The sequence below is a fragment of the Cyrtonyx montezumae genome, unplaced genomic scaffold (genome assembly GCF_038088225.1).
Source record: "Cyrtonyx montezumae isolate F1298 unplaced genomic scaffold, pur_monq_1.0 scaffold_3, whole genome shotgun sequence".
In the NCBI taxonomy this organism is placed as follows: domain Eukaryota; kingdom Metazoa; phylum Chordata; class Aves; order Galliformes; family Odontophoridae; genus Cyrtonyx; species Cyrtonyx montezumae.
The window spans coordinates 102,369,075-102,375,074 of record NW_027072034.1 but is presented as its reverse complement, the minus strand read 5'-3'; positions in this window follow the sequence as shown (position 1 = coordinate 102,375,074).

Genomic DNA, 6,000 nt, shown 5'->3' with positions numbered 1-6,000 from the left:
CACTGTGCAATCTCACAAGCCACCTCTCCGCTTCCAGGAACACAATTTTCTGTTATGCTATCTGGGAACCATAGGCCAGAGCAAATGCAATGCCTTTTCTCCATCTGATAACCACCAGGCTAGCAGCCTTTTCAACCTGAAAACTCTATTAAGCTTAAGTGGAGAAAGCAGTACTGAAAGCACAGTTCTCACAAATACGCACAGAAAGGGGAAAAATAGGGGCTGGTACTGCAGAGAAAGAACCCAAAGTAAGCATGAGGGATTGATCCATGGCTTGAGCCACCACGTTCAAAGGAAGGCACCTTTATTTTGAAGTGGCAGAAACCAGAAGTCATAGCAAGAGCCTGCACAGTGAGAATAAATGCTACCATGGCCGTTTCGGCAGGCTCCCACCAGCACAAACTCCCCAGAGGATATGGGCTGCTGGATAACCAGACCAACAGTCATAGTCCCAGGGCAAGAAAATCTGCATCCACACTGGACATCTGCAGGGTGGTGGAGGCTTCATATCGGTGGTGTAAGATAGGCTGGCCTGTGGACAGCCCGCTCTGCTTGCAGAAGATAAAAGGGACAGAGCTAAGGAACTGCCCCACAGCCCATAGCATACAGGAACTAGGGAGGATGCTCAGCACGTGAACTGACAAGGTGCTTGCCATTCCCTCTCCCTCCATGCAAGAGCTTTTTCTGCTCAGATTTCAGAAGTGTTCCAATTTATGGACAAAAATGTTGGATATTAGGACAAATTTCTTCTCAGAAAGAGTGGTGCTGCTCTGGCACAGGCTGCCCGGGAAGGTGGTAGAGCCACCATCCCCAGAGGTGTTCAAGAAACATGTCATGAGGCACTGATGGTTGTGGTCAGCGGGCACAGGCTGACAGTTGGACTAGATGATCTTAATGGCCTTTTCAACCTTAATGATTCCATGAAAAATTAAACCATTTAAAGGCTTTCTGCAAGACAGTATCATTATACATGCTAAATATATGCTCATAACATAAGCAATAGCTGAATGACAAACAAAGACTCCCAAGGCTGGAGACTTCATTCATTTTGGCATCTCCCACTTCCTCCCTCCAGCAGCTACTACAAGCTCTCAGGGCTCATCTCCTGCTGCACCTTGCCAGATCTTGGGCAGCCTGAGCAGAGCAACTGCAGGAGCAGAAATCATGACCCTTCTGAAGCCTGGCCATCTACCTCCTGGTGTGAAAATGGGTAGCTTGCATGAAAAAGATAAACTCACCCTTTGGCTGTTGGCTGCCAAAGAGCTAATTACAGCATGTTTTCATATAAAAAGCCATATGCCAAAGGAGATCACAATATCAGGCTGGGATTTTCCAATGCTCCTGCTCCCTGTCTGCCTGGAAGAGGGATGCTCTGTGGGGTTAAAGGGGAAAGCTCCTCTCAGAGGTGAGATAGAGATGAATCTCTTAACCAATTCCTTCGAAGAACACCTGTAATCTACTTCTAAATAGGCAAGGTTTGGGCAATACTCAACTCAGAGAGCATCTGCCCATAATTATTAACATCAAAAAGGGTATTCTTTAATTCAAAAGGTCTATGGGGCTGGTAGCTGGGAGCCCTAGAGGGGTTAGAGGTGAGACCTCCCCCATAATGATAAGGAGGAATATCTGAGGAGATGCACAAAGGACCTACCAAGTGAACACAGCCCTGTTCCCTTTAGCCTCACCTTCCTTTGGATTCCCCAAGGTGTATTGGGAAGGCCTGAGGAAGGAAACAACTGACTGCAACAGGAATCTGACCTGCACGACTTCCTAAAACCACCTTTTATTCAGCAAGAGGAATAAAAAGGTTTAGTTAGTTTCAAGTTAGGAATTTGTCTTTTACCCTGTAGTCTCTTCCATTATTTGCTATTTACTTCATTTTGTGTATTCTGTAGTTTTTTTTAAACAACCTTAAATCCCAAAATGTGATATCTATACAGACCAAGCAAATTCCTGTACCAGAAGCATGAGGAAATCAGTTCTTCTGCCTTCAGTTCCTCGTGCACACGTGGACATCCAGAAACAGGACACTTGATTATATGCTTACTTTCTAGTCCATCCTTTCCCTTCTAAAAGAATATTGCATGCAAAAATACTGGAGATGTTCAGGCACCACACACTCAGTGGTAGGGTTCATCAGAAAGGCTGGAGTGCTGCTAGATGGTTCCACTTTCTACCAGTGACTCTCAGGCACTGGTGCACATCAATTTTCCTCTCTCAAGAATGCTTCCAGGCAAAGTTAGGGCAACTTTCTCCTGGCTCTCTCCTTAATCAGAGACTATCAGCAAATCTGGCAAGGAGATAATGGCTCACAATGCTACCAATACACTGATAATGTCTAGATAGTGATCTTTAGACTATTTTGCTCTGATAACGCCACCGCAGAGAAGTGGAAGAGTGAGCTAAGTACATTTCCAGCTCTATAAAGGGGAATTATCAGAATTGCTACCCATCTCGCATCTCAAAATATGAGCTGTTTTTCAAACCCAAGTTGCCCAGAGAAGCTGTGGTGCCCCATCCCTGGAGACACTACTCAGGGGGTTGGGGCTGGCTGGGCTTTGAGGTCCCTTCCAACCCAACCCATTCTGTGACTCACCACTTGGATTTGTGGAGGGTTCCACTGCTATTATCATAAAACAACAGTAACAGCAGTAGCAAACATCCTGCTCTTCTGGGGAGGAAAATACCATAGGTGGTGCCTAGCAGGAGATGAGTTGCTGTAAGATGGTACTGGGAAGCTGAAACAGTGGTTTGATCTGCTGGCACATCCCCAACACACTACAAGTGGATGCTGTGCTGACCAACACCATCAGCAATCACAGGCCCTGTGTTCTGAGAAGGCTGCTCTCTTCAGATACCAATACCCACAGCAGTTACTCAGACATTCAGCTTTAAAGGACTTTCTCTTTTTGGGGGGAGGTGTGACTGCCAAAAACTGGCCTCTGAAATGGCTCCAATTTAGACACAATGCCCCATCTATGATTGAAACTATTCACTGCAGCAAGGCTTTTGTTTTGAAGGTATTCAGAGCATGTCTCCTTACAAACATTTCTGGGTTTTAATAAAGCCTTGCTGCTTTCAGTGCCTTTACCTTGCAACTAAACATTCATTTGAGCCTTATGTAATGAGATGTCTTGGTACAACGGCCTAAATCTCTTGCTGTGCGGTTTCCAGCTGTCCTACACATTTATCACTCCTCTAAAGCCAGCGTGGCTAGAATTTTGATAAGGGCTGAATTTATTGCATCTCCCTGCTGACTATTGGTGCTCCAAGCAGAGATCCTGTTTGGTCCAGGCAAGCTGACCAAACACATTCTTAGTGATTGCAGCTAGGCAGGATTGGAAGGAAGTCCCTGCTTTTCATTTTCATCTAACAGGAGAAAGCCTCAAAGCTTGCTTTTAGGAGGACCGCAGTACTCAGCTTCTTACAGAGCCATGCGCTGATTTCAGAGAGAGCAATTAAGAAACTTTTTGCACCTAAAAAACGTTTCATTTCCAGAGTGCAAAAATGACCACTGATGTAGAGTGGTTCCCTCAGCCAGTCGCTGCTTTCAAAAGGCAGGCAGCCTAACTATTACAACAGCGAGGAATGTCTGGGTAAGCAGCTAATGAAAATCCAAATAGTTTTCGCTTTACTTGGCTGCAGAGGTGTTTATTCCAATAACTGTTGTTGGAACAACACAAAACAAAGGTGACAGCTGTCCTTGGGCAGCTGCCTGCTGGTGGGTGAATGAGCAAAGCTGTAGGCTCTCTCATTTCTATTAGAGCAAAGATTAGCTGCCTTCCTTCATTCGCGTTCATATTACACCTTTCTTCTCATGCAATGAGCTGCGTGGACAAGGGCTATGCATACGTAACACTGACCTCAGCTCAACCAGCCCAGAACTTGATCTAGATGTACGGGACTGACATAACTGCTCATTAGCTCGCGGAGCTGAGGTGTGAGCAGCACTCAGAGAAGCTCAGTTCCACCAATTCAAGTTCTTCATGCATCTTACAAACTGCAATTCGAGTGCTTTCTTTTTTTCCCTTCTAATCTTACGTGCCACAATGATGAATGTGGCTGAGGAAATGTCTGTACAGAGGATCATTTTCCTGATGGATTTTGATGAACCCTTCTGCCATCATGCCCATAATTCAATGAAGAGGAGGAAACGAGATGTGGATGCAGGGCAGCTAGCCTCACCCTGATCGCTGAATAGATTACAGAAGAAATCCTCCTTGGAGTCACATTCAGGCCCACAAAGGATAAAGAGATCACTGACAGCTTCAGCCCAATCTGGTTGCTTTCTGTGAAGGGTCCTATGGACCAAGGCAAGAGCAGTGGATGTTTACCCAGTTTTACAACAAAAACATATGGAAATCCAACCAAGTGGGTGGAAATCCACGTGCACTGCTGTGTCTAGCAGTCAACACTTTGAAGTCCCTAAGATGGTCAACTGGGGGCGGAGTATCTCAGGGGTTGGAAGTGAAAGCAACAGCGTTTTATGTCTTACTCACCTGGTGATGGGATACACTGTGCCCTCAAGCAAACTCACAGATGACAGTAAAACTGAATAATGGGGGGAGGAGGAGAGCAGGACAGCCTAAAACATGGGAGGAAAGTTTGTTCAGTTGCTTCTCTACTGGCCGGAATGATGAGCTGACAGAAAATTCATTAAGTTCATCAGATCTGCATCTGGGAAGAAATAAACCAAAGTATCTGGGAACAACAGTGGACATACAGAAAAGGTGCCAGCAGCACGCCTCCTGGTTGTCACAAAAGCCAACACTACACCAGGTTATATAGAAAAAACATTACCAGGAGGTTAAAGGAAGGGGTTTTCCTCCTGTATTCAACAGTTGTAAGCTAAATCTGGAGTACTGTGATCAGACTGGGGCTTCTCAGTACAAAACAGTCATTAACAATCTGAGCACAGCAGAGGACCAACAAAACTGTTAAAATGTGGCATGGCTCAAAGGAGGCTGAGCTGGGGTTGTTCAACCTGGAAATCAAGGTTGCAGAGTCCATAGCCTACAAATACCTACCAGATAATTATAGAAAAGTGAGAGCCAGGCTCTTTGCAAAAGAAGAATTAGAAGAGGCAATAGAAAAGCTACAGCAAGTCAATCAGAAAAAAAAGGTCACACTGAAGATGCTACCAATCTGGAACAGGAAATTGTAGAGGCTGTCAAACATCCATCCCTGGAAATACACAAAACTTGACCTACTTTCAAAGTCAGCCCTGCTTTGAAAAGGAGAGGTTGATCCCAATGACCTTCGGAAGCCTCTTCAACCTAAACTATTCAATGATTCTAAAGGCTGAAAAAGAATGCAAGCTTCACAGTGTGGTTCACAAAACACACAGGCATCTGTTTCTGTTATCTTACGCTGCGTAACATTGCATTCTAATAACTCCAGATAGCTTTCACAGCATCGTCAGTTTTAACTTAAGCCCTCATTATCAAATAGCCCAGGCCATGTATGCATTCAGGTACAGATACTCTGTAGAAAGCACAAATCCTACAGGTAATGACACTGATGAGTTCAGGAGTGACGCTCGATGCAAGTAAAGCAGCCCAATTCCAGGCACAGCTCAAGTCCTGGCTGTTTTTTCTTCCATCCAACAGCTCTGGTCGTTTCTTGACACGTGAAGGGAGACAACTTGAGCAGTGGTTAATATCCTTTGTGGAATACAGTAGGAAGTTGTGTATCTAGAACAGCACATAAGAGCTAAGATTTTGTATACGCTGTATACTCTAAAGCCCAAGAAATTTATTCCTACAGCTGCAGCAAACCTTTATGAAAACGATTTTCTTAGCTTAACTTTGGTTTACCTCTTTGCATCTCTTCATAAAAGTTCTATAAGCTAAGATGTGGAGACAGTATCGCAGCTGAAATCTGTGGTGTTTTGTTGTCGTCGTTTTTAAAAGCACTAACTACATTTCTGCAGATTTTTCAAAAAGTCAACATTTATTCAAAATTTTATACTATCAGCAATCCCTTGGGAAGAATTATGCT